The following is a 27,538-nucleotide window of genomic DNA, read 5'->3' as shown; positions in this document are numbered from 1 at the left end:
GGGTACACTCATCCATTGCTGGTGGGAATGCAAACTTGTGCAACCACTCTGGAAAGCAGTGTGGAGGTTTCTCAGGAAATTCGGGATCAACTTACACATGGACCCAGCAATACCACTCTTGGGAATATACCTAAGAGAGGCCTTATTGTACAACAAAAGTATATGCTCTACTATGTTCATAGCAGCATTGTTTGTAATAGCCAGAACCTGGAAACAACCTAAACGCCCTTCAAATGAAGAATGGATGAAGAAAGTATGGAATATATACATATTAGAGTACTACTCAGCAGTAAAAAACAAGGACTTCTTTAAGTTTGCAGGCAAATGGATGGAAATAGAAAATACTATCCTGAGTGAGGTAAGCCAGACCCAAAAAGAGGAACATGGGATGTACTAACTCATATTTGGTTTCTAGCCATAACTAAAGGACATTGAGCCTATAATGCAGGTTCTTAGAGAAGCTAAATAAGAAGAAAAACATATAGGCATCCTCCTGAATATTAACCTTCATCAGGCGATGAAAGGAGACAGAGACAGAGACCCACATGTGAGCACCGGACTGAAATCTCAAGGTCCAAATCAGGAGAAGAAGGAGAGAGAGCACGAGCAAGGAACTCAGGACCACGAGGGGTGCACCCACACACTGAGACAATGGGGATGTTCTATCGGGAACTCACCAAGGCCAGCTGGCCTGGGTCTGAAAAAGTCTGGGTTAAAACAGGTCTCACTGAACATAGCGGACAATGAGGGCTACTGAGACGTCAAGAACAATGGCAACGGGTTTTTGAGCCTACTGCACGTATTGGCTTTGTGGGAGCCTAAGCAGTTTGGATGCTCACCTTATGAGACTTGGATGGAGGAGGGTGGTCCTTGGACCTCCCACAGGGCAGAGAACCCTGATTGCTCTTTGGGCTGACGAGGGAGGGGGGGCTTGATTGGGGGAGGGGGAGGGAAAGGGGAGGCGGCGGTGGGGAAGAGACAGAAATCTTTAATTAAAAAAAGAGAGAGAGAGAGAGAAGGAAAAAAAAGAAAAGACAAAATAAATAAATAAATAAAACTACAGTAAAAACCTGTCTGGAAAAACCAAAAAAAAAAAAAAATGGGTTTGTTCAAGCATACTGCTTTCCTTGCAAGCCTCCATTGCTTCACAGGACTTGGAGAAGACCTCTGTTGAATGCATTCTGTCTCTTGTCCCTTCATTCCAGCCCCTAGAACTGGATGGGAGATGCATAGAAGAGCATCTAGAGTTGTCCTGCTTTTAGAGAAATTCAACACTCAGGAAATGAACTTCTCACCAGGCAGTGGTGGCCTCGCCTTCAATCCCAGCACTCAGGAGGCAAGAGCAGGGGATCTCTGTGAATTTGAAGCCAACCTGAAGCAGAGTGAGTTCCAGGACAGCCAGGACTGTTATACAAAGAAACTCAACCTCAGAAAACAAACAAACCAACAAATAATAAAAAATTAATTTCTCAAACATAGCATGATGTCCTGGATAACACTCAAGGAATTCACCCCTCTTTTTTTTTCTTATTATGAAGGAAACATTTAATTGTGGTGGTTCACTTACAGTTCAGAGATTCAGTCAATTATCCTCATGGTGCGGAACATGGCGGGAGGCAGACAGCATAAAGCCAAGTAGCCTCCGTCTCGCAGGAAACAGGAAGTCAATTGACTGTCAAACTGAGTGAAGCTTGAGAAAAAGACCTCAAAGCCCACCCCCACAGTGACACACTTCCTCCAATAAGACCACACCTACCCCAACAAGGCCACACCTCCTAATAGTACCACTCCCTTGGGGACCATTTCTGTTCAAACCACCACATTCCACTCCCTGGCCCATGTTATGCCCAAATCCGTGGGACCCCACAAAAGCCAACAAAGGAAACCGAGTCCCGTATGTAAAAGCAAAGAGCCTTTATTTTAATCAAGTTTGCAAACTCAGTCTCTCCGCACGTCCAACATATTAGAATGTCCAGAGAGCCCTGAGCTCAATTAGAATTGGGTTTTTATAGTAGTAAAGGTGGGGGTGAGGGGTCTCTGTGCAGGCAGGTGTTTTTATTTACAGTGCTTGGAGTGCCAGGAATTTTCTTTCAATGGTCTGCTCTTGGGTGGGGGTCAGGTAATCTCAGCCTGCCAGGCATTGTCTCAGGGTAAGCTATTGAGACTCCAGACTCCACTTAAATTTATCAATGACCAGAGTCCCAGGTGATAATGGTTGGAGGAAGTAAAGAACTTCCTTTCTGCCCAGACTTAGATTATCATGGCTGGCCCTCACAGCCCACAAATGCTTATAGCCATGTCATAATGCAAAAATGCATTCAGTTCAACTACAAAAGTCCCCAGAGTCTCTAACAGTCTCAAACTTATTTCAAAGTCCAGAGTCTCTTCTGAGACGCATTACAATCCCTTAACTGTAATCACCTGTAAAAATCAAAAAGATCACATACTTCCAACTTATAATGGCACAGGATACACATTACCATTCCAAAAACACAGGGAAGGAAGCATAGCAAGGAAATACTGGACCAAAGCAAGACCGAAAAACCATCTGAACAAACTCCAAACGCTGCGTCTCCATGTCGGATGTCAAAATGCTCTTCACATCTCCTTGGTGGGTATTCCACAGCTCTGGTATCTCTCATATCTTGGCTTCTCCAGTGCAATCCATGCTTCAACTTCACAACTTCGTGCAATGGCCTTGCTACCAGGCCTCCATTCAGAGACACCCCTGATGCATACCTGGGCTCAGCAGCTTTCTTAAGGGTTGGAGAAAAATTGCATAATCCATTTCTTCTTCCTCTTCTTTTACTTCTTCTTCTTCTACTTTCTCTTCTTTTTGTTTTGTTTTGGTATGGTTTGGTTTGGTTTGGTTTGGTTTTTCGAGACAGGGTTTCTCTGTGGCTTTGGAGCCTGTCCTGGAACTAGCTCTGTAGACCAGGCTGGTCTCGAACTCACAGAGATCCTCCTGCCTCTGCCTCCCGAGTGCTGGGATTAAAGGCGTGCGCTATTTTTTTTTTTTTGAGACAGGTTTTCTCTGTGTAGCTTTGGTGCCTGTCCTGGAACTAGATCTTGTATATCAGGCTGACCTTCAAACTCACAGAGATCTGCCTGCCATCGCCTCCCGAGTGCTGGGATTAAAGGCGTGCGCCACTGCCAGTCTCAAAATTTCTTCTATAAACCACATGACCAAAGCTGCCAAGTTCTGCTGCTTACTGGTCCTGGAACATGACCCCTGTTTAATTCCATCTTCATCAGCTTTCTGTTGTCCTTCACGCCTAAGCTTGGATGCCCTTGAACTTGCTCTTTAGACCAAGCTGGCCTCAAACTCTGTTAGCTCTGTTAGCCTTGGCCTTCCCAGTGCTAGGATTAATTTTTAATCTAAACTTTTCTTTAATTCCTTTCCACAAATTTGAAACTTAGTTGGGTGAGATCTTGCCCTGTGGTCAGTACTCCCTATATTCCATTTCTTAATCTGTTTATCTCCTTGAGCACAGGATTTAGCTTCATTCCTTATTCTGGTGCTCTTTTTCTCCTCAAATGTTTTTCCATGCTGAGCTTGCTCCTTTTCATTATATATCTGCATTAGAGTCAACACTAGTAACCACACCACAGAATCTATACTAAGGTGTTTTTAGATTTCTCTGTCAATCCAAAACTCTTCACTTTAGCCTCAGGCAAACTTTTCAAATAAGGACAAAAGGTAGCCACATTCTTCACCAAAATATCACAGGAACATACTAAATAAAATACTCTGCTGAAACCTCTTGAGTGAGCCCCTCATAGTTCAAATAAGTCTTAGCACCACTGTCTTCCATGTTCCTGCTAGTATGGCCCATTAAGCAATGCTTAAAGCAGTCTATTGCTTTCTAAATCCAAAGTATCACAGTCTGAATTCCTCCAACCAAAAACATGATCCGGCCTATCACAGCAATACCCCAGTCCCTGAAACCAACTTCTGTCTTGGTTAGGGTTACTACTACTGTGAAGAGGTACCATGACCACGGCAACTTTTATAAAGGAACAAGTTAATTGTGATGACTGCCTTACAGTTCAGAGTCCCAGGCCATTACCATCATGGTAGAGAGCGTTGTGGCAGCTGGCAGGCTTGGTGCTGAAGAAATCACATCCTCTTCTTATCCCTTAGTGTTCCCTAAACCCTTCAAGAACAGATTTTTGCCAGGCACAGAAGCATACCCCTTTAGTCCCAGTACTCAGGGGACAGAGACTGGTGGATCTCTGAGTTAGGGACAATCCGTTCTGAGTACTGAGCTCCAAGGCAGTCAGGGATACATAGGGAGCACCTGTCTTAGACAAAAAGGGAAAAGAAAAGCAAACAACAACAAAAGAACACATTTTCCAGACTAACTTCAGATACATGAACATCCTCTCCTCTGTACCCTGGCAAAATTTAGTATGTTTATTCACGTAACAAATAGGAACACCTATCTAATATAGTAGATACTCACAAACATAAAATTCCATACTCAATAAATCCTTGCTATGACTAGTAGTTTAGAATCTCTTTGTTCAAAGACGCTTTTGATTTACTAAGCTATAAAATCTGCCATGTATTTTCTTCGAGTTGTAAGTAAAGAGCTGGCTACCAACAATGGAAGTAGATGGTTCTGGTTTGTTTTACAGAGGGTGGTAGGCACCCAAATGCCTAGGTGCCAAATTATAAGCTTCAATCAGCCTTGGAGTACCTACTGAGATTTCATGCTTTCAGATTCAAATAAGGCTGGGGAACATTTTGCAAAACAATCTAAAGTCACCTTACAGAATGAAACTCTGTAGTCAGCTCTACTTAGAGAAAAAAAACGAATCTGTAACACAAGGAGACAGACAGAGACAACACATATAGACTGTTAGGAGAAGTAACTAGTCCCTATTTTCTTCAGTGCTGAACCCAAGGCCTCCCACATTCCAGACAAGCACTCTAGTACCGAGATATGTCCCCAGCTTTGTCCTTGTTTAAAAATACCGTTTTGGGAGCCGTAGAGATAACTCAGGAATAAAGGCACTTGCTGCCAAGCCTGACAAGCTGAGTTTGATCCCCAAAACTCACATGGTGAATTCCGGCTAGTTACCCTCTGACCTTCGGGTTCATGCTGTGAGAGACAGCACATGCCTGTGTATGTGTGTGAGCACAACACTAAATAAAGAAATAAAGAAATCCCAGTAAAGGTTTGGAAATGACATTTTCATGGGCTGGGGGTTTAGATCAGTAGTAGGAGTGCCTGCTTACTGAACCCCAATGTGGCAAAATATTAATAAGCAAATAAATAAATAATCCCTTTCATCACATCTTTAGGAAAACTATAAAATTTGAATACGACATGATTTCAAAAGAACTACCAGAAGAAATTTAATGAAGCTAGTAGTCTATTTAAGGTCTCAATCATCAGAGACATTTTAACTGGGGTCTTTATTCCTTTATGAGTTGCTGAAACATTCTTAAGGTTTATAGCCTACCATTTAAAGGGAGTTAAGACCAATAAAACACCCACTTGACAAACTCAGGCTTATTTCCCAAGAAGAAACAACAAAACAGAATTTGAAAAGGCATTCATTTTTATGGCTGTTGTGACACAATGCTCACAAGCCTTTGAAGTACAATGATCAATCAGTGTTTTTCTACATGATATAAAAATAGTGTGCTGATTGATTGGAGGTCAGGTTCTAGCCTTCAATCTCCAGGTGGTAGCACATGAAAATCAAAAGGCAATCAAGGATTATTAAGACCAGAGTTTGTTAAGACATCATTACTCCTTTCAAAGTGGGATTTTAATGCCCAAGAGGGTGGCTGCACACCTTAGAAACTTGGAAACACTACTGATTTTGGAACGATTAGAAAAGACGAGGCCCAGTTTCTTTGCACATTAAAAAAGAAAACCAAAGCCATAATTTTTAATGTCTTTCTAGCAATAGCTAAAGAAAGCTGGAGAAAATGTTATACTCGTGTGCACATAAGAACATGGTCAAAGATGTTCACTTCAGCACTTCCATCATGGAGACCACCTAAGTGCTGTCAAAAACATGACTAGATTGATTATACCGCAATAAGATTGTAAAATAAATTAGTGGCACATGTATCAATATGGGTAACACTCCAAAATATTAAAAAAAGCTAAGTCTAAAATAAAGGCTAACACATTTTGATGTCATAGATAAATGAATTTATATATTTTATATATTTTTCTCAGTCTTCCCAGTTTCTAAGAAAAATGAAGTGCACAAAGATTAAATAATTTTCATCAAGTTATAGACGTAGTCACATATACAGTAGGCACTACCAACCAGGTCTGGCTTCAATGTTTGTGTTCTAACGCTCTAATTTTTATTGTACAATATTATTTATGTAAAGGTCAAACTATTTAAAACTGTGTCATATAAAATTTTTGGTTAAATATTTTTGTGGTAAAATGTGAAATCATTTATGGAAGCTAAGGTATCATTTTTGTGGCTGCTTCTGAGAAGAGGAAATGAACGGGAACAGGAAGTTTTGATTCTTATCTACAAAGTTTAATTTCCTTTTGAAAAAATTCTCCTGTAAAGATGGAAAATTTTAAAAATCTAACAATGCTGTGTGGAAGGTGTATAGAGATGTATAATAATATTCCTTATTTTTTTCTTACATACAATATGTTTTATGATTTTTAAAAAAAAATAAAAGGAGAAATGAAAAGGTATGATTTTGTTTGTTTGTTGAGACAGGGTCTGTGTATCCCTGGAATTTCCTATATAGGCCAGGCTGGTCTTGAACTCATAGACATCTACCTGCCTCTGCCTACCAAATGTTGGAATTAAAATTGTATACCAACACACCCAGGCTAAAAGGTATAATATTAAGCCAGAATATTTGTTTTGGATCTCAAATGTAATGAACAATTCAGATTGTAATTTAAATATTTATCAAAATGCAAAATAAAAATTCTATGACAGTCAGAAAAGCCTTTGTGTTTCAGTTAAAATGCACTTGGATATTTAATAAAAGTGCAATGATGGAGCCTGAGAAAAATCAGATCCTACGGAGAGAAATAAAGAAAACTTCACATTAAAATCTTATTAGCATATGTTCATGTAAGCACTACACATAAAGTCTCTTGAAAGACCGTGCCCAAATTTAAACCAGAAGCCCACCCAGGAATTTTGGAATTACTTGATTGCAATATTACTGTCCTACACGTGAACATTCTATCGCTTAAAGAAAATCATATCAAGGAAACAGAAGCATTCTGAAAGCGGTTAGGAAGTACCCTAACAAAACCCAGCTTCCATAAGTGGCACCATTCTCCTGTAACAACTAATAACATTTTTAATTTAAAGGTCAAACAATTGATTTAATCTGAGTGAAAAGAGAGACAGGTTCTTCCTGTACGTTTCCAGACGTTCAAGTAGTTACACAAGAAGCCTTAAATCTAACATACAGCTGCTGCTGCTGCTGCTGCTGCTGCTGCTGCTGCAGCTGCCGCCGCCGCTGATTCTCTTTTTACTGCAAGACTGGAGGACTGTAAAAGGGTTGCCTGAGGTTCTTGGGATGTGACTCAGTAACAGAGCCCTTGCCCAGCACGTGCAAGGCCAACCCGAGCACCCAAAAAAGACAAAGACACAATAAAAATTGCTCTTCACAGCGGAGTGAGAAAAAAAAAAAAACATTTTATCCCTTCTTTTTACTTCTTTTAAGTAAAAGGAAAAATGTTCCAAATTGATTTTCTGTCAATATGTACTTCCTGAGAAAGACAGTCAAGAGCGCTCTGGATTTCATAAACATTCCTGTGAAACTTGTTCGTCCTGCTAGAGTTTGTGTGCTTTCCTCTCACGTGTTTCAATGCGTGTCTCCCGTCCAGAAGAATTCTCCCTGGCCTTTAACCTGACTGGGAGGAATTGGCCACCTCAAATGCCACTGTGTGCCACTCTGCCCATAAATTAACTTTCTAATGATTTCCAACATAAGTATTCGCACCACACTCCCAGGGCCAGACAACTTGGGGGCACATTCCCAAATCTTGGAAGTATCATAGAGTTAATTATCACGTTTATAAGACGCTCGTGGCCTCCTCTCTCCTCCTCAATGTGTGTGAGCTTACCACTTTGGTGTGGAGATCTGGAAAAAGGAGGTGAGGAGGAGGCATGGAGAAATGAGAATACCTTTAAAGGATACTTCCAAATGTTCCAAAATGTTATAATGCAGAATTTCTCTTACTCCTCCTAGCCTAGACTACATGTGGAGGATTAAAGACTGAAGGATCTTTGCAGTTTTATTGCATTTTGTTTGGAAATAACTGTACAGGCCTGATGCACTGTTTTATGCTTTGTAGATAGATTTTGTTTGTTTGGTTCTCATTTCTCCTTTTTGTGTTTTATTTAAAGATAGAGTCAATGATATATCTAATACATGAATCCACTATCCTTTTAAAAATGTCAAAACATTGCGCCCGGAGAGATGATTTAGTGGCTAAAAACACCGACTGCTCTTCCAGGCGACCTGGGTTCAATTCCCAGCACCCACATGGCAAATCACAACTGTCTATAACTCAGGTTCCAAGGGATCTGACTCCCTCACAAAGACATGGAGGTCAAACATCAGTGCACATAAAAATAAAAAAATAATAAATAAACTAGCAGACCATGGAGAGGAAGTAGGTCAGATGATAGAGGGCCTGCCTACCGGGTACAAAGCCCTGGAACTGATGCCCAGCATCACATAAAAGTGCATGTGTTGGCAAGTGCCTATATTCCCAACACTCAAGAGGTGGAAGAAGGAGGACCAGAAATTCAAAGTCACCCTCAGTTAAAAGCCAGTATGGGCTACATGAATCTTCTCCCTGAAAAAGAAAGTCAGACCATGGAAGAGAGGAAGCAGGTCAGAGTGTTTCTGCTAAGCCCAACCTGAATCCCATGGCCAGAACCCACAGGGTGGGAAGAAAGAAAAGACTCCCAAAAGTTGTCCACTGACCTCCACACAGGTTCTGTGTCTTTATACACACACACTGCGCAAACACACACGTGTGCACACACACAAGAAATGAGTGTTCAAAACGGGTAGCGTGACGGGTTAGTGTGTAAAAGGTGCTACTGCCGTGCCTGAGAACGTGCGTTTGATATCTGGGGCACACATGCTAGAGGGGGAGAAATTACTCCTAAAAGTTTTCCACAAGGAGTGCGCAGCATGCCGCTCCAACACACACAAATACTTAAGTTAGAAAGGAAATAAACGAGCACATTTTTAGACAATGTTTACATAAAAAAAAAGACAAAGCTGAACTGAAGTCTTTCTATTAGTCATGCCTCTCCAGAGGGAAGAAATCAATGTGGTGTATATATGTTCACTTCTTTGTTTTTAATTTCTTATATCCAATGGGTTACATGATCGCGGAGCACTTAAAATCTCTGCCTACTAAGCCAGAAACCCACGAAACCAGTTGTACAAGTCCATTCTGAAGATCACTGGGATCCAGATCCAGAACCAGTGTGCTGCCTCCAGCAGTCAGATAGGAGGAGTTCCACCTGTCCTCTTGAGGTCAGCCTTCCTGATTCCTGTGGTCCACCCCTCCCCCCCTTGAGCACGTGAGTTCCTTTTTGTCACTGTGGCGAATACCTGAAGCAAAGGAAGGAATGATTTGTTTAGGTCATGGATTCAGAGGTTTCAATCCATGATCTGCACGCTTTCTTGTTCCTCAACCACTAGAAAGGCAACACGTCGCATCAGAAGGATGTGGAGAAGTAAAGACGCTCACGCTCACGTCGTGGCAGGAAGCAGAAGGACAAAATGGGGCTGGGGACAAGAAATCGCCCCCAGGACACATACCCAGCAACCAACTCCAATCACACCACCAAGTGGAATTTCCAGCACCTCCCAAATTATCAGCTTAAGTCCTGAGGGACGTTTCATAGTGGAACCATAACAGGAGGACAGCCACCGTCTTTTATTCGTCAATTCAAATGCTGTTCCCATCTAAAACCATCCTCATAGACCTCACACATAGTGTTCGGCCAGAAATTGTGATCCTCTTTGGCTCAGTTGAGCTGAGGTAAAATTTAACTACCAGAATCCTTTTGACAAATACCCCAAGCCATTCCCCTTTCTCCCTCCCCTATATACCCACTTTGGGGATTGGCGCATATCATTTCAGACAAACCCCTTGAATGTTTTTTATACATTTTTATTGATATTTATTGAGCTCTACATTTTTCTCTGCTCCCCTACCTGCCTTTCCCCTCTCCCTTTCAATCTCCCCGAAGGTCCCCATGCTCCCAATTTACTCAGAAGATCTTGTCCTTTTCTACTTCCCATGTAGATTAGATCTTATGAAAGTGTCTCTTAGGGTCCTCACTGTTGTCTAAGTTCTCTGGGATTGTGCTTTGTAGGCTGGCTTTCTTTGCTTTATGTTTAAAAATCACCTATGAGTGAGTACATGTGATAGTTGTCTTTCTGTGTCTGGGTTACTTCACTCAAAATAATGTTTTCTAGCTTCATCCATTTTCCTGCAAAATTCAAGCTGCCGTTATTTTTTTCTGCTGTGTAGTACTCCATTGTGTAAATGTACCACTTTTTCCTTATCCATTCTTTGATAGAGGGGCATTTAGGTTGTTTCCAGGTTCTGGCTATGACAAACAAAGCTGCTATAAACATAGTTGAGCACATGTCCTTGTGGCACGATTGAGCATCCTTTGGATATATCCCCAAAAGTGGTATTACTGGATCTTGAGGAAGGTTGTTTTCTAATTTTCTGAGAAATCCGCCACAACATCATTGTTTCAAAATCTTTCTCACTGGAGAGATAACCAAGTGAAAAAATCGAATTATTATATTTTCCCTTTTGAGGTACCAGAAATTAAAACCAGTTTACTCAACATGCTATTAATACTTTTTTCTGGTTTTGTAAAACATGCTCTACTGTAGGCCAGCCTGGTTTCAAACTAACTATGTAGCCAAGGATGACCTTGAATAACCTTGAACTCCTGATATCCCAGTCTTCACCTCCCAAAGTACTGTGTTTATAGGTGTTCACCACTATGCCTGGCTGTGCTGGAATATGCTTTATAGACCAGGTTGGCCATTAACACCACCCAGCCCAATATATTTTATTTGTATGAATCTTAACCACTAGATCATTCCTTCTGTAGTTTAAGAGAGTGCCCTCCACCCTACCTGCCTCCAATATCCCACAACTTTTGTGATTTGGGAACTCCATCTTTGACTCAGCATGATGGCTACTAATCAGTCATTTGGTAACTCAAATCACATAAGACTAACTGGACGAGGTAGATGTTTACAGTGGCAGATACTAAATAACAAGGCTGGAATTTGGACCTTGCACTTGACCCACGGGCCAATTGCTGTTTATAGCCAGAGAGTGGTGTCACACACATCTAATCTAATCTCAGCACTTGGAAGGCAGAGGCAGGCTGATCTCTAAGTTTGAGGCTAGCCTGGTCTACAGAGGGAGTTCCAGGACAGCCAGGGCCACACAGAGAAACCCTGTCTTGAAGAACAAAAGAAAAGAAACTGTTACATGTACTATACTCTCAGACAGGACACTGATAATGTAACTGTCAATTTAGCTTGAGGTCTTTTCCACCTACTGTGAATACCGGTGAGAATAGGTGAGAATAGGAGGCACTCAACAGTCATCTCTCTCTCTCCCTCTCCCTCTCTCTCTCTCTCTGTCCATCCCTCTTCTGTACGGGGGATAGAACACAGGGTTGTGAGCTACACTCTAGCACCACATATATCTTTTATCCTCAGAGCCTAATCTTACAGATGCCCTCTACAGTGTGTTGAAAGCTAGGTCTGTAGTTCAATGGTAGAGCGCTCATCTATTATGTGCAAGGCCCTGATTTCATTGCTAGCATCAAACAAAAAGTAAGACAAAACAAACAAAGCCAGGCAGTGGTGGCTCCTGCCTTTAATTCAGCACTCATGAGGCAGAGGCGGGTGGATTTCTTTGAGTTCGAGGCCAGCCTTCTATAAAGTGAGTTCCAGGAAAGCCAGGACTGTCTTGAATAACAAAATTTTCAAACAAATGTGTTATTGCTAGATACATAGATGAATTATAGGATGGTTTCCAAGTGTATAGGTAATTTTTTTATTGTTCTGTTGCTTTAAACTATTTTTTTTTTTTTGATTCAGGGTTTCTCTGTGTAGCCTTGGCTGTCCTGGAACTCACACTGTAGACCAGGCTGGCCTCCAATACACAGAGATGTGTCTGCCTCTGCCTCCTGAGTGCTGGGATTAAAGGGTGGCCACCACCACCCAACTTGTTTTAATCTATTTTTAAGGGTAAAAATGTTACTATATACACTCTTTGATGAAGATTCAAATCATATTAGGGAAAAGAAAAGATGAATATTTCTAAGTGATTAACTTATTGTTTCTTGACATACTGCCAGCAACTGAAAAATGCAAGGCAAATCATTATATTAACGGAATTTATACGATGGTGGAATGCAGCAGGCAATAGATAGCAGTGAGCCTTCCTTCCTTCAACTCCTCAAAACTATAGGAAACGACAGAAAACCTATTATGCATAGAAACCAGAGAGGAATGCAGTGAGTGTCTGAAAATATTTTACTTGTTTTGTTGTGGATTTTTTTTTTGAGACATAGTTCCTCTCCGTAGCTCTAGTTGTCCTAGAACTTGCTCTGTAAACCAGGCTGATCTCGAACTCACAGATTTGCCTGTCTCTGCCTCCAAAGTACATTTGATTTCTATTAAGGTAGAAATAGGATGTCGGGCATGGTGGCACATGAACTCACGAGGCAGAGACAGGCAAATGTCTGTGAGTTCGAGACCAGCCTGGTCTACAGAGGGAGTTCCAGAACAGGATCCAAAACTACAGAGAAACCCTGTCTCGAAAAACCAAAATTAATTAATTAATTAATTAAATGTATTGGAATTGTCTACAGTCAGCAATGATGATCTTCTTGCTAGTCTTGGTATTCCTGGACCCAAAACACTCCAATGCCTCCATGGTGTTCATGCCTTCTTTCCCCTTTTCAAAGACCACAGGCTTGCCCTCCAACCACTCAGTATCGGCAATACAGATAAAAAATTGAGAACCTTTGGCCCACCATTTGCAATGGAGAAAACAGGCCCTTTTAAGCTTCAGGATGAAGTACTTGTCCTCAAATGTCTCCTCTTAGATGAACTTGCCACCAGTTTCATTATGGCATGTACAATCACCACTCTGGAACACAAATCCTGGAATGATTCTGTGAAAGGAGGAGCCCTTGCAGCCAAATCCTTTTCCAGTAACCAGAGCACAAAAGTTTTCTTCTATTTTTGGATTATATGTATGTGTGTATGTATGTATGTATGTATGTATGTATGTATGTATGCATGTATGTATTGCAAACAGCTCAAAAGAGATATGGCCCAAAGGCTCACCCTTGACCATGATGCTAACATGTTATATGTTATATGGCTGACAGCAAGTGACTAAAAGGGAGAGCAATATCTGCAAATCGTGTGTGTGTGTGTGTGTGTGTGTGTGTGTGTGTGTGTGTGTGTCTGTGTACCTGGGATAGAATCTCACTAAGCAGCCCAGGCTAGCCCATCCTCAAGCTTGTAGCCCTCCTCTTGATTCCCCGGTTTACAAGTTCAAGGTGGCCCTGTTCTTGCTCTGCAACTGAAAATGACCTTGAACTTTCAGTCCTCCTGATCTTCCAGCCTCAGACTTCCAAGTGCTGGCATTAAAGGCATGTTGTCACACACAGCTCATGTGTGTGTGGGGCTGGGGGACAAACCAATGTCTTAGAGCATGCTAAGCAAACAGTTTAAGATGTGAACTGTAGCACAGACCCCCCCTCCCCCCGGCTTACTTTTTTGATGGCACAATACAATTTTTTGGCATAGTTTTCAAGATCCTTCATGACTGGGTTACTAGTTACTTTTCTCACTGCTCTGATAACTGCCGTGATCACAATACCTGACCCAAATGACTTAAGGAAGTGTGGTGACTTCAAGGAGAAGGGCCCTTGTAGGCTCGTATGTTTGAATGTGTGGTTCTCAGTTGGTAGAACGATTTAGGAAGGATTAAGGGGCGTGTCTTGTTAAAGGAGGAATGTCACTAGGGGTGGGCATTGAGGTTTTAAAGCCCATGCCAAGCCTAGTCTCTGTCTGTCTGTCTATCTCTCTGTCTCCTGCTTGTGGATCAGATATATGCTCCTAGCTCCTACTCCAGTACCATGCCTACCTGCCTGCGGCCATGCTCCCTGTTACAACAGTCATATACTCTCCCTCTGAAACTGTAATCCAGCCTCCAAGCAAATGCTTTATTGTATGAGTTGCCTTGGTCATGGTGTCCATTCATGGCAGTAGAAAAGTAACTAAGATACAAAGGGTTTATTTTGGCTCTGAGTTTGAGGATATAGTCCATTATGACAGGAAAGAGTTTACAACAGGAGTGTGAAGCTGATGGTCATATTGCACCTGCTGTCAGGAAGCAGAGAGAGATGAATGCTGATGCTAAGATCACTTCCCCCTTTCAGTCATCCTATATGCCTACCCCATGGAATGGTACTATCCACATTTAGGGTTTGTCTTTCTTCCTCAGTTCAAATTCTTAACTCTAGAAATACCCTCACAGAATGTCAAAAGTTGTGTCATCTAGGTGACTCTAAAGTCAGTCAACTTAACAGTGAAGATTAATTATCAGTCACATCTGAATCCAAAATTATATATTTTTTTCCCAAGACAGAGATTCTCTGTAGCTTTGGAGCCAGTCCTGGAACTCACTCTGTAGATCAGGTTGGCCTTGAACTCACAGAGTTAACGTGGGATTCCCCTCTACATGCTGTGAATACCATTGGTTAATAAAGAAACTGGCACTCGGGAGGCAGAGGCAGGTGGATCTCTGTGAGTTCGAGACCAGCCTGGTCTACAGAGCTAGTTCCAGGACAGGCTCCAAAGCCACAGAGAAACCCTGTCTCGAAAAACCAAAAAAAAAAAAAAAAAAAAAAAAGAAACTGGCTTGGCCTGTGATAGGGCAAAAGAATAGAGATAGGTGGGGAAAACTAAACTGAATGCTGGAAGAAGGAAGGCAGAGTTGGGAAAAGCCATGTAGCCCTGCCAGAGACAGATGCTAGAACTTTACCCAGTAAGCCACAGTCTCATGGCAATATAAAGATTAATAGAAATGAATATGTAAGAGTTATCCAATAAGAAGCTAGAGTTAATGGGCCAAGCAGTGAATTAATTAATACAGTTTCTATGTGGTTATTTTTGGAGTCTGGGCGGCCAGGAAATGAACAAGCAGCCTACTATACAGAGATCTGCCTGCCTCTGCCTCCCAAGTGCTAGAATTAAAGGCACACACCACCACCACCCAGCTCAAAATTATATTTCTAAATTACCTAAATTTCATTTTCCTGGTTGGTGAGATGGCTCAATGGATGAAGATGCTTACTGCCAAGCCTGATAACCTGAGTTCTATCCTAAGGACTCGCATAGTGAAAGGAAGGAATCAACTCCCATGCGTTTTCCCCTGGTCTCCATATATGTGCTATGGCACGTGAATGTCCACTCATATACACACATAAACAAGATTAAATAGAAAATCTTTAAAATAAACCAAGTGTAGATTGTCTCATAAGAAATTACCAAAAGTTGCCTTTTCAGGGTCTGTTTTCCTAATCTTATACTTCATTTTGGGCATTCGGATGTCAGGAGCATTGTCAAACTATAACAGGGGAAACAGACATAGGAAGAAGCAATAGGAAAGTTTGATGAATATGTATGTGTACACATATATCTGTATATATCACAAATGATGAATAAAGAGGTAATAATGAGCTATGTGTTTGATAGAAATGGGTCCCATAAACCAGGCATGGTGACTCATATCTGTAATCCTAGAACCCAGGAAGTAGAGGCGGGAGGTTCAGAAATTCAAAGACATCCTTTGTTCCACATCAAATTCAAAGTCACACTGGACTACATCAAAGACACTAGACCCAAGTAAATTACTTCTCTTGATGTCTACACCCCTTCTAAATCTGACTCTGCTGCTTCTCCTGTTAAAAGACTTAGTTTATTCTTCCTCCCGTTGAAATTCGACTGAGCATAACAACTAAAACAGATGTGATACCCTGGAATTTCTGAGACCATGAAGGCTTCATGCAAAGTAGTAGCTTCTGCATTTATCTTTGGTATACAGTTGCCATGAAAACAAGTCCAAGATACCATGCTGAAAGGAGGCCTTGCAAAGATATTGGCCTCCTTGTGACAGTCCCATCTGAGCCCCAACTGAAGGTTACCCAGCAGTAGCAGGCTGCAGCCATGAAGTCTAGGAAAGATCAGCAGAGCTGTCCCGCCATTCCACAGAGTCTAGAGAAATAAAGCAAATTGTTTTAATCCACTTAGTTTGGAAGATCTTTGTTGCATAGTAGCAGGTAAGGATGTCAAGCTGGCCATGGGAAAGCGAATAGGAATTCTCCAGGAAAATAATGGGGTAAAGAACTAGGCTGGAGAATGTTATGTATAAGGATGCAAAGGACTGGATGGGTGCAGTCTCTCAACAATGACAAATTGCATTGAGCAAGTAAAGAAAAAAAACATATAATGCAGAGTGAAGAGGAGCTGAGAAAGTAGGGTAAGGTAGATCTAAGACTGGAAGAAAAATGTTACTACCATATGTAATTTGGTGATGAACTTTGCACGTTTCTTCTTTACTGTTCCTCTGCCTGTAAACTGCTTTCTTCCAACTTCTCCGAAGGACAGATCAGGTCCTTATGTAGCTCCCTTCGGTTTCATTATGTAGAGATTACTAAGAATCAATCACACACAGAATTTAGTCAACTTCCAGAAGGTGGCTTAGAGTTGGCATTCATTTTTGTTTTTTCTTTGCTGTTCATTTATGAATGACTCAAACATTGAGTTCCTAGCATATGCCAGGTGTAGCACAAATAATAAAAACCCAGAGAGAGCTATTGGGATTCAAGCTAAAGATCAGAAAAGCAAATCAGCCAACCACTACAGAAACCTTTCGATATCGCTCCTGCCTCCTCCTCCCTAGTGCTGGGATTAAAGGCATGGGATCCCAAGTGCTGGGATCACCTTTTGTGTGAGCTCTGTTTCTCTTTTAGACATATTCAACTTGTGTAGCCCAGGGTGGCTTGAACTCACAGAGATCCGTTTGCCTCTGTCTCCTGGGTCCTGGGATTAAAGGTGTGTGCCACCACTGCCTGGTCTGTAAGGCTGACTAGTGTGAATGCTTTGCCCCAGAGGCAAGCTTTATTTATTAAAACACAAATAACATACCACTTATAGTCAGGCACTGGGTATTCAGAAAAAATAAGCCACAGTTTTTACTTTTTAGAAGTTTAGGTGTGCTCTGATGAGACTGACACGCGCAGCATGCTTGACCCCACAGGAAAAGGAAAGATCTCTCTCTCTCTCTCTCTCTCTCTCTCTCTCTCTCTCTCTCTCTCTCTCTCTCTCTCCATGTGTGTTTGCTCATGAGTGGGGGTGGGTGAAGGTGTGTGTGAAGGCCGGAGGACAACCTCAGGTTTCATTCCTCAAGAGTCATCCATCTACAGTGTTTTTTGGGAAAGGGCTCTTTGGTACCAGGTGCTGACCAAGTAAACTAGGCTGGCTGGCCAACACGCCCCAGGGGGTTACCTGTCTCCACCTCCCCAACACTGGGAGCACAAGCCCACCTAGCCTTTGAAAAAGGAGCTGAGCCGGGCGATGGTGGTGCACGCCTTTAATCCCAGCACTCGGGAGGCAGAGTGAGTTCTCTGTGAGTTCGAGACCAGCCTGGTCTACAGAGTGAGTTCCAGGACAGGCTCCAAAGCCACAGAGAAACCCTGTCTCGAAAAACCAAAAAAAAAAAAAAAAAAAGAGCTGATTCTCGGAATCAATCTCAGGTCTTCATGATTGCAAAGCAAGCTCTTTGCCAACTGAGCTTTCCTCACAGCCCAGAAGAGATTTTTTCAGGAGAAAATCTCAACAGCTCTTTCCTGAAAAAACGTTCACCAAGATTCCTCTTTCAAGCCAGGTGTAGTGGCTCATATGTGTAATCCCAACACTTCTGAGGCAGAGGCAGAAAAATTGTAGAATAACAAGCTAGCTAGCCTGGGTCACAATTTTGAGACATTCTCAAAAGACAGGAGGAGGAAATGGCAGAAAGATAATTTTATCTGTTTCTGCAACAATAGACTCTGGATTCATTTTTTTTTTATTATTTTGGTTTTTTGAAACAGAGTTTCTCTGTGAAACAGTCCTGGCTGTCCTGGAACTCACTCTGTAGATCAGGCTGGCTTCAGACTCACAGAGATCCACCTGCTTCTGCCTCCTGAGCACTGGGATTAAAGGCGTGCACCACCACCGCCCAGCTAACTCTGGATTCTTAATTGAACAGGCTGATTTGATCTCCACAGCTTTAGTAGGACATAACCTGAAGTACTTGAAGATCAGCATAAACCTTGCTCCCCCAAAGTTACATTACACATGGTTAGACTTCCTTTTAATTTCTTTATATAATGTCTTTTGAAGAGCTCACTTTCAGAGTTCTTGTAATTTTCCTTTCATTTTCTTATAGTTCAGTACCAGTTTTTTGTTTTATACAATTTTTTTTGCTTTGTGTCTAATTTCAGTCATTTGTAAGTCTTGGAGTACATTTCATGATAAAAATTGTCAGCTTCAGAGTCTCAAGGTCATTGTTTCTTTCCACCTAATTTGTTTATTTTTCTTTTCTTTCTTTCTTCCTTTATTATTTATTGGAGCTATGTAGTTGAAGCTTACCTTGAATTCCCAATCCTTCGGCCTCTACCTCCCACATGCTGGAACCACAGGTGTGTATCACCAAACCTACTTTTCCTCACTTTTAAAATGTTAATATTTTCTTCAGTACTCTTCACCCACTATTTCTTTTAGGTCATTAGGTCATTTAAGTCATTTAGGTCATTAAAAATTAGAGTGTGTAAACAGCAACCATCCTAGCAGGATAATCCTGAGGCTGCATTAGAGGCACCATACCTTGGTGGTAACCAACAGTTATCTAATCAGGCATAAAACTCACTCAACCAAAGGGACATCATGCCTGATACTAGAAACTTAGTCAACTACTTGGTGCTAGTGAAGTCACGGTTACTGGAGGAGAATCTACAACTGCTAATTACTAAACCAGCATAAGCCCTGGTAACAATCTATAAACATTTGTCCTTTTACCCACAGATAAGTGTATTTGCCCCTCACTAAGGAAATATCTCTTTGCAACAGATGGAGACCATTACAGAAAACCACAGCCTATCAAAACGCAGAGTTGTGGAGTCCAGTCTTTACTGATACATCTACAAAACAACTCCCACACCTAAGGCTCAAAGAACATTGTGGACGAGCAGGCAAAAAGATTGTAAGAGTCAGAGGATCAGCAAGTCTACTGTGAGATTCTGTCTCCTAGGAATGTCAGAGGCTACGCCCATGAAGTCTCACTAACATGATGGCCTAAACATGAGCTTAACATGACAACAACAATAAGCGTGCTATGTGGACATGAACATGCATTTGGGGAAAGGAGCCCAGGGGGCTTACTCAGGGAAGAGCGCATGAACTGGCTGGCTATCCAATACCAAATGGTCAATCCTGAAACCATATAATTACAGGTAATGTACACAGATCAAGCATGATATATTTATATATTTAATACACACACACTCACATGCATTAAAAATTCTAAAAATGTATAGGGACCGGGAAGATGGTGCAGTCAGTAGATTGCTTGCTGTGTAAGCATGAGGACCTGAATATGTTAACCAGCAGCCATGAAAAAAGAGCCTGGCATTGCAACATGCACGCACCTTTAATTGCCATGTTGGGGAATCAGAAGGATTCCTGGGGCTTGCTGGCTAGCCAGGATAGATTGATTTGTGGGTTCCAGGTTCACTGAAATACACTCAAAAAATAAAGTGAGAAGTGATTGAAAAAGACACCCAATGTTGACCTCTCTTCCTCTCTCTCTCTCTCTCTCTCTCTCTCTCTCTCTCTCTCTCTCTCTCTTTCTCCCTCCCTCCCTCTCTCTTCCTCTCTCTTTCTCTCTCTTTCTCTCTCTCTTACACACACACACCTGCACTTTTCTGCGCTCATTGACACAGAAACATGAAAATAAATAAAAAGTAAATGTAGAAATTACAGTATCAGTGTAGCTCAGTGATACAGCTTGTGTTTGCAGCCCTGAGTTCCATGCTCAGTGCATGAGTGTGCACATTCACCTAAAACATAGCCCTTTACAAGTTTCTGCAGTGCAAGGGACCCTGCTTACAGTCAAGCACATGCACTACCACTGAGTCACCGCCCCCCATTCAGACTTTCCCTTTACTTTACATTTTTGATAGTATTCATGTTTGGTGGGGCTTTTCAAGTCAGGGTTTCTCCATGTAGCCCTGGCTGTCCTGGAACTCCCTCCAGGCTGGCCTCAAATTCAGAGATCCACCTGTCTCTGCCTCCAGAGTGCTGGGACTAAAAGCATAAACCACCACCTAGCATGATAGTTTTCTTTTTCGATATATAATTTTACTTTAGTTTTATTATATTTAACTCTCATTTATTTTCAGGAGTTAGTCCTCTCCGTGTGCATCCCCCATGTGGGTCCTGGGGTCAAATGTAGGTCATCAGGCTTGGCAGCAGGTGACTTTATCCAGCAAGCCACCTCATTCTAGATCAGTCCTTTTGTCCTCTCTCGTTTCTCCACTCAGTAATCTTAATCCTGGGTTTGCTAATTCATGAGCCCTCTCATATTCCAAGATGGTGTTAAGATCTCTAAGACTCTAGAAAATTATTTTACTTCTTGCTTGAATAATATCGTTCAAGTCTTTGTAGGATGGACTATATCATCTTGTAGGTCTTTGAGGTGTTGCCTAAAAGACTACTGAGGGCCAGGAATGGTGGTGCGTGCCTTTAATCCCAGCACTGGGGAGATAGGGCAGGCAGATCTCTGAGCGAGACCAACCTACATATGGAGCTCCAGGGCAGCCAGGACTCCATAGAAAGACCCTGCATTAACCCCATCCCTCAAAAAGCATGCTGCACAAATTGGACTTGGTGGGTTAATTTAAACAATGATGGGGTGAGGAGGGGAGGGTGGAGCTGGGAAGAGTTAGGGGGAGTAGTAGGAGATAAATACAATCAAAATACATTGCACGAAATTTTTAAAGAATAAAAATATTTTTTTAAAGAATGCACAGTCTTCCAGGAAAAAATGCTGTTTACAGGAATCTCTGCACATTAGTTGGACTTTCAGCTTATACATTATTCATTACTCAGCCACACCTATTCTTGCATATCAAACCAGCAGGATACAAACCAGATTTGACTTTGACCTGCAATTCTTTTCAGTTCTATATCAAGGTGTTAGCTTGATCCGACTTGAATTACCTCATTATTGACTCACACAGAATATTTTAATTAGAGAAGGTTCCAGTACTTAAACTATGGGCTAGCAGATTTTTCTTTTTACTCTCTCAGGAAAAGAATTCCCCAACAGAATATCAAAGGCTAAAAGTCACATTTCTTATGTCCCATTGATCTTAACCACGGTCCCTTTCGTGGCTGTTGTTTATCAAGTGTACATTCATGGTCGGAATACAGAATGTCTCCCAGAGGCTCCTGTGTTTGAGCACTTGGTCCCCAGCTGCTGCTGGTATTTTGGAAGGTCCTTCAAGTGGAGCCACACTGGAAGAAAGGGGTCCCTGAGGGCAGCCTTGAAGCTTGCTGGCCTGGCCCCACTTACTGTGTGCTTTCTGATAGAAAAACAATGTGAGCAGTTAGTCATCTCATGCCCTTGGCATCACACTTTCCCCACCGTGGTGGTGTCTATCTTTCTTTAAACCATGAACCCCCACCAAAAAAAAAAAAAAAAAAAACCGCCACATTTTCCTGCATTATGTTGCCTCTTCTCAGGTATTTGATCATAGCAACAACAGAAATAACTAATACAGTATTCAAAACCTATACCTGTGCTAGGATGGAACTCAATAGGGAGAGTGTGCTCTAGTATACCAGAAGCCTCAGGCTGATGATCCCCGGCACTGTCTAAAAGTGAGTGGTGGAGGCACAGCAGCCTGTGATGCAATCCTTACCATACTATTGGCGGAAGCTGGAGGATCAAGATTTAGATCTCATACTTGGTTTCAGTTGGCTAGAAATGTAGACAAGTTTTCCTCTGATCTCCTCATATAATCCATTCATGCACATCCTATACACATCACGCACACACACTAAACATGAGACATTTTAGACTCATGTCTTCATTTTTAAGTAGAGCTGTAGGTAGCCCAGGCTGGCACTGAGTTCATTACATAGCCAAGGATGACCTTGAATTCCTGACCCTCCTACTTCTACATCCCCAGTGGTGGGGTTATAGGTCTGTGCCTAGCTTTTGTGATGCGGAGGATAGAATTACGGCTTCATGAATGCCAGGCAAGCACTCTATCCCACCCCCAGTTCCTGTTTCATTTTTGAAAAACATTTCCTAGGCTAGGTTGCACACCTTTAATTCCAGCATAGGTGGATCTCTGTGAGTTCAACATAGGGAGACACTGTCTCAAAAATTGTTTAATTACAACTATTTATTTCAGTGTGTGTGTGTGTGTGTGTGTGTGTGTGTGTGTGTGTATGAATAAATGGCAAGGTGTACATATGGAGGGCAGACTAGAAGGGGCAGTTCTTTTCTTCCACCATATGAGTCCTAGAGATAAGCATTATACCCTTTGAGTCACCTGACTGTACCAGGCTTTTCCTTTTGGGTTCCAACCACCTCCCAAATCATGATGGGGACACTTATTAGTTATGAATGTCCGGCCTTGTCTTATGCTCGTTTCTGGCTAGCTTTTTGCCTTTAACTTAAAATTATCTGTTTCTCTTTACCTACATTCTGCCTTGGGCCTTTTTACCTTTCTTTCTGTATATCCATCCTACTCTGTGTCTGCTGGTTAGCCGCTGCCTGGCTGGCCCTGAGCATTTCCCTCTCCTTCTCCCTCGTTCTCACTTCTCTCTCTCTTCCTCCCTCTTTTTTAGAGTTTCTCTGTGTAGCTCGGGCTGTCTTGGAGCATGCTTTGTAGACCAGGCTGGCCTTGATTCCCAAGTTCTGGGATTAAAGGTGTGGGCCACCACTGTGTAGCCTCTCCTCTCACTTTTTCTTCTCTGATTATTTCTCTCTGCCAACCAGCCTTACCTATTCCTCTCCTGCCTAGCTATTGACTGTTCAGATTTTTATTAGACCAATCAGGTACCTTAGGCAGGCAAGGTGAAACAGCAACACATCTTTTCATAATTAAACAAATGCAGCATAAACAAATGTAACACACCTTTACATAGCTAAAGTAATATTACACAGCATAAACAAATGTAACTCATCTTTGTATAGTTATTTCACAACATCTGATCAGCTCTCCTGGTTCATTTTTCGTAGAAATCTTTATTGAGATAATTGTAAGTTAGCCTATAATTGTAAGATACAACAAGGAAAATGCATACATTCTGTCTAATTTTCCCCCAGGAATAATATTTTGCAAAACTATAGTATCATGAGCTGAGGAGATACCTCTGTTGATAAAGTGCTTCTGTTTAAGCATCAGAAACTGAGTTTGACCACAGAAGCTATGCATTGCAGCATGTACTTGTGATCCCAGTGATGACAGTGGAGACAGGTGGATTTCTGTATATAATTCATGTATCTACCACCCATCAAGATTTTGAAATGGGCCAATAATGCAGCTCAAAGAAGAATGTACTCTTGTCTGTCAAGAATTCCATGTAGGTGGGATCTGTACAGATTGCGCATCACCAATAATCTTCTTGTTAAGGGATCAGCAGAAGTGGGAGGGGGACAACAGAGCATAAGGGGAGTGAATATGATCATAATACAATGTGCACATTATGGAAATGACATGAAAACCCATTCTGTGTATAATATATTATAAATTAAACCTTTAGGGGCTAGGGGTATGGTTTAGTGCTTGCTGCACAAGCAATAGGACCTGGGGTTGGATTTTTCAGAAGCCATATAAAACCTGGGTATGATGGCACACATCTGCAATGCCAGAGATGAGAAGGCACAGAAAGGAAGATCACTGGGGTTTGCAATAGCCAGCTGACCTAGCCAAATCGGTGAGCACCAGGTTGAGAGGCAGATTAGATAGATAGATAGATAGATAGATAGATAGATAGATAGATAGATAGATAGATGATAGACAGACAGACAAATAGATGATAGATAGGAGAGACCTTGTCTCAAAAAGATGATTAGGGGGCTGAAAAGATACCTCAGCAGTTAAGAAAGCTTTTTGCTTTTCCAGAGGACCAGAGTTTGAGTCTGAGCAGCCACACTAGGTGGCTCACAAACACCTGTAACTCTAGCTCCAGGGCATCTGAAACCCTCTTCTGGCCTCCAAAGTCATATACTCACACACATATACTTAAATGAATTGTTTTGAAAGATTGTTGGGCTGGCAAGGTGGCTCCATGGGTAAAGGCACCTGCCACCAAAAGTGATCACCTGCGTTTAAGTCCTGGGACCCACATGGTAGAAGGAGACCGCCAACTCCCATAGGATGCCCTCTGACTTCCATACATAAGCCTCTACAGAACAAATAAATAAAATGTGAAAATGTAAGGAAAATGACAAAGACAACCAATGGCCTCCACACGCAAACACATACACGGGCACACACTCAATAAAATCTTTAGGGAGGAAAGAGAATTGTCCTGCTGTCTTTATTGTTGCTTTTTTACAACTACCCTCACCTCCCTCCTTTGAATCTTCCTTAACCCTCTATTTCTTAATTTCTATTCTTAAGAAACTTGCAGACATTTTCTTCATACATGGGAAACACACATAGGGATGCGGAATTGCAATTAAAGTAAATAAATGCCAACTTACTTCATTTGAAGAAAAAGATTTCCGTTTGTTTCAATTTTATTTATGTGTATTGTGGTGGCCAGAGAGGGAGTTGGAATCTGTGGAGATGGAATTACAGACAGCTGTAAACTGCCTGATGTGAGTGCTGAGCACTTAACTCGGGTCCTCTGGAAGAGGAGCAAGTGTTTTTTAACCACTGAACCATCTCTCCAGCCCCAATATATTTTCTTTGAAGAAAACTCAACTTAGTTAAGTTACAAATTCAGTTTAGTAAAGCTGACCAACTTAGGATGCTGTATTCACTGGAGGAACAGAACTTGCATTGTATGATTTATTAGAATGGTTTACAGGTTGTGGTCTGACTACTTCAACAATGCCTGTCTCTTGATTGAAAAGCCAAGATTCTGGTAGTTCAGCCCATGAGGCTGGATGTCTCAGCTGGTCTTGAATCTACCTTGGAATCCCAAAGATGTAGGTTCTAATACCAGAAAAAGAATGCCTCAGTGGCAGGACAGAAGAACTTGGCAACTAGAGTGAAAGCAAGCAGGCAAAAAACCCACAAAAGTTTCCTTTTGCCACGTTCTTTTGTGTGGGCTGCCACCAGGAGGTGTGGTCCAGCTTTAGGGTGGGTCTCCTTACCTCAAATGATCCAATCAAGGAAATCCTTCACAGCCGTGCCCAGATGTTTGGGTTTTAGTTGGTTTCAGAAGTACTCAAGCTGACAGCCAAGATTAGCCATCACAGACGGTTTTAGCTAGTAATGGCTACTGGAGCCCTTTTGCAATGGGAACTGATTTGGGCAGTGGTTTCTAGTTAGGCGTGATCCCAACACTTGAAGGATAGAGGCAAACAGATCAGAAATTCAAGTCCACCCTCAGCTACATAGCAAATTCAAGCTCCCTGAGACCATGTCTCAAAACACACATACAGAAAAGCAGTAGGCTCTATGAAAAGACACCAGTTCCCTTCCCTTAGGTACTTTACACAGAATTTTGGGCTGGGGAGAAAGAAAAGAAAGTATTTTGCCTTTGTTTTTTCTTTTTCAAGACAGGGTTTCTTTGTGTAGCCTTGACTGTTCCGGACCTCACTTTGTAGAATGACCTCAAACTCAGAGATCCACCTGCCTTGTAGGTGAAATTTTGTTTGTGCTCTAACAAATAAAGCTTGCCTGGAGATCAGAGTGTGGAACTAGCCATTAGTTAACTATAGAGGCCAGGCAGTGGTGACACACACCTTTAATCCCAGCACGTGGGAAAAGGAAACGGAAAGTAATTTGGTTGCATAGAGAGAGGAAGTGATAAGGCTGTGCCCCCACAGGACACAGGAGCTCAGCCCTTTTCAGCTGAAGAGTTGGAGAGGTAAGAAGTACCTGTGGCTGGCTCCTTTGTCTCTGATCTTTCAGCATTTACCCTGGTATCTGACTCCGGGTTTTTATTATTAAGACCAATTAGAATTGGTGTTACATGCCTCTGCCTCCTGGGTGCTGGAATTAAAGGCGTGAATTACCACTGCCTGGGTTTTGCCTGGGATTCTTTTATCGAAGTGTTTACACACATTGATTCCAGACAGCTGAAACTTAGCTTAAGGAAAAGTCATGATTTCCCATTCTATTTCTATTTTTTTAAGGGGACCAAACAATCTAATTTAGAGGAGAGTCTGTTTAGAGAGGGTGTTTTCCTGGAATGCATCCAAGCACATTAAGAGGAGTAAGCTTCAGAACATTTTTGCTTGTGCTTGGAAGGGATGCTATTCTTTTATATTTCTCTGAAGTGGCAAAATAGTAAAAGGTGCTCATGGGAAGGCTGCCTGAGTTAAAGGTCAAAATATTCCTTTCCTTCCACTAGAAGGGTTCTAGGTCTCCCTTCACAGAGGCTCTCTTATTATCTTAAGTACCCCCTTTTGTTTTCTGTTTCATGAATCTCAGCTCCTTTCTTCCCCCCCCCCAACATCTCAATATTCTTATTTCAGCACCTCTTTTCTTCTCCTGCTATGATGTTATCCACCTAAAGAAATCACTGACTGTTCCACAAAAAAAGAATAGAGAAAAAAGAAAAAGGAGACAAAACAGCCCAGTAAAGAAGAAAGCTAGTATTCTGCAAAGACATGGAGGACATTTTTACATTCTTTTTAAAAATTTTTTTTTCAAAAAAAATTTTTTTTTCATGACCAAAGTTCCTAGCTCCAAATCTTTAGACATGAATATACAACAGGGAATGAACACAGAACCTAGGAAAGGAACCATTGCCAAGGTAGAGGGTGGGGGAGCAATGGAGAGGGGAATAGCAAGGTACACATGATCTAATTGGGGAAATGGGAAAAAGTGGGGCTTCAAATTAAGGAGGTTAAGGTAAATGAATACAGAAGGAACGAGGTGGGGAGCAGAAGCCAGAAGCAAATCCAGTCCTGGGAGCCAACCCAGTCCTAGGACACTGGCAGACCAGGATTGAGCCAACGACCAGATGCAGAGTCAGCGATCTCCACCATAATAGGTCCAACTCAAAGCCAGGGACTTACAGAAACAGATCAAAGCCAGCAGCCTAGGCCAAAGTAGGCCCAAGAAAGCAAACTCCAAGGGAACAGACCAAACACAGGAGCAATGAGCTATCTCCAGGAATAGGAGTAACCAATGGGGTAACTAGAACTGTGACACTGACTGTACCATAAGAAACAACCATCTG

General features: G+C 41.9%; 1 protein-coding gene across 3 annotated transcripts in view; it reads right to left on the bottom strand.

Moving 5' to 3' along the window:
• The window catches only part of Stag2 (STAG2 cohesin complex component), a 182,391-nt gene that overhangs the window by 142,215 nt on the left and 12,638 nt on the right, over positions 1 to 27,538 (bottom strand). Inside the window, exon 2 of one of the 3 annotated variants that reach the window (XM_050118854.1) lies at positions 16,634 to 16,769. The exons of the other annotated variants lie outside the window; for them this stretch is intronic. The gene's annotated coding sequence lies outside the window, so the exon portion shown is untranslated. The remainder of the gene's footprint in view (positions 1 to 16,633; positions 16,770 to 27,538) is intronic. 3 annotated transcript variants of the gene reach the window in all.

The sequence above is a fragment of the Alexandromys fortis genome, unplaced genomic scaffold, assembly GCF_014885135.2.
Source record: "Alexandromys fortis isolate MF-2015 unplaced genomic scaffold, M_Fortis_MF-2015_v1.1 scaffold_114, whole genome shotgun sequence".
Lineage (NCBI taxonomy): Eukaryota > Metazoa > Chordata > Mammalia > Rodentia > Cricetidae > Alexandromys > Alexandromys fortis.
Note: the sequence above shows the minus strand (reverse complement) of the source record. Positions and strands in the feature narration are given on the sequence as shown.